Source organism: Octodon degus, unplaced genomic scaffold (genome assembly GCF_000260255.1).
Source record: "Octodon degus isolate 3935 unplaced genomic scaffold, OctDeg1.0 scaffold00168, whole genome shotgun sequence".
Lineage (NCBI taxonomy): Eukaryota > Metazoa > Chordata > Mammalia > Rodentia > Octodontidae > Octodon > Octodon degus.
This window is the reverse complement of record NW_004524744.1, coordinates 392,961-394,631: the sequence shown is the minus strand read 5'-3', so window position 1 is coordinate 394,631 and position 1,671 is coordinate 392,961. Positions and strand designations below refer to the sequence as shown.

The window sequence follows — 1,671 nt, the reverse complement described above, 5'->3', positions numbered from 1 at the left end:
GAGAAAAGACAGAGGCCTGGACTAAAATGCATTGCTTAAGATCACAAACCAGTTGTTGAGGTACTCTCAACTTCAAAGCCAAAACACTCAGTTTCCTGTTTAGTGTACCAAGGTGGTTGCAGCCTTTATGGAGGTCATAACATTAAAGCACAGAGCGTCAGTGCTGAAGTGAAGGGCGAAACTGGAGAGGGGCTCCCTGCACAGTGATCCAGCAAAGATGGCTCACATGGAAGAAATGACTCATGGGCTTAGGCAAGATATAGCTATGAAAGACTTCCCAGAGAATGCATCAGCCCACTGATGGCTCCTAAGTAGTGCCTGGAAAAGAAACCACTGCTGCTAAGCCAGACCTTGTGAATGAAGGTCTGGTAGATATCGCATCATGTTGGTTACTGAGAATATCACAAGGGCCGTGGTTTTTCTCATTATCAAAGAATTGCTCCACCTCACAGAGAAGATGAGCCTGGCTATAGTGGTCATGAGATGATCATTCTGCCAGCCACCAGAGTGACTACAAGGACATGACAAATAGCTTTAGAAGAAAAAGTTTCTACTCTTCCATTGTAGGAGAGATTTGTCTCCTTACATAAGGAATCTTCTTTTTTCCTGGAATCACCCATAGGTGGAAAGGCCTCCACAAAGCAGATCTAACTCCAGTGTCCACAGTAGAAGACACTCTCCAGAATAAAGCAAAACATACTCTTTCCACCAGTCTTAGCATAGAAAACCCACATGTACCACTGCCCCCTACAAATGGCAGAAGGAAGGAAAAACAGAGGAAGAGAGACCTGTCCAATCCCTGAAAACATTAAGAGACACTTCACCCTCAAGTTCTCCAGCAGGTCTTTTATCAAAGGCATTAGATAAACCCAGAAGGCCAACTGAAAAGGAACTTGCTGATGCTGCAAGCAAGTGGGCTGTGGAAAAACTTGAGAAATCCCAGGAGAGCAATGTCCCTGGGATTTCTGAGTTCCAGGCAGGACCTACAACACCATTATTCATCGAACAGCCAGAGGAGCCAGAGATGAATGCAGCAGACAGTGGAGAATTATTTGAAGACAGTTGTCAGTTCAGCAGTCACTTGGAAGCAATAGCATTAAAAAACAAACAGGCTTACCAGCAAGAGTGTGAAACTTTTGGAATGGTGATGGAAATACTGATTGAGAAAGACTTCCCTAGAAAATTCTATACAGTTGGCACTGAGGTAGAATTTTTATGAAATAGGTGAGCAGTGTGTTAAAGAGCACAAGCATTTCATTGCAAAGTATACTTTTATTCAAGATTAAGACAGTGGTCAGGCAAAAAATGTTCTAGATTTCTTTTCCTGGATTGTGTAAATCCTTAACATAGGGAATTTTTGTGATGTAGTTTTCAGTATCACATAAATAGGAGTTTTCAGTATCACATAAACATCTGTCTGTTTAAAATATTTTAATTAGAAATTTTACTGCATGTAGGACCTATTAATCCATATTCATCCTCCACCCCCAAAATGATGGTCAGTTAATTGTTTAAGCTTTGAAGAAGCAGTCCTGGAGGGCAGCTTTATTTACTGATGTGACATAATCACAAATTTAGAAACTAATTTAGGACATACATGATTTGTTTGGTCACATGAGTGTAACTTACAGGTTAGAGATCATTCCACTTAAACATTATGTGGAAATGTTG

General features: G+C 40.9%; 1 pseudogene; it reads left to right on the top strand.

The window, feature by feature from the left end:
• The first annotated feature begins 228 nt into the window (after nucleotides 1–228).
• Nucleotides 229–1,286, top strand: LOC101578201 (annotated as a pseudogene).
• Nucleotides 1,287–1,671: the final 385 nt, after the last annotated feature.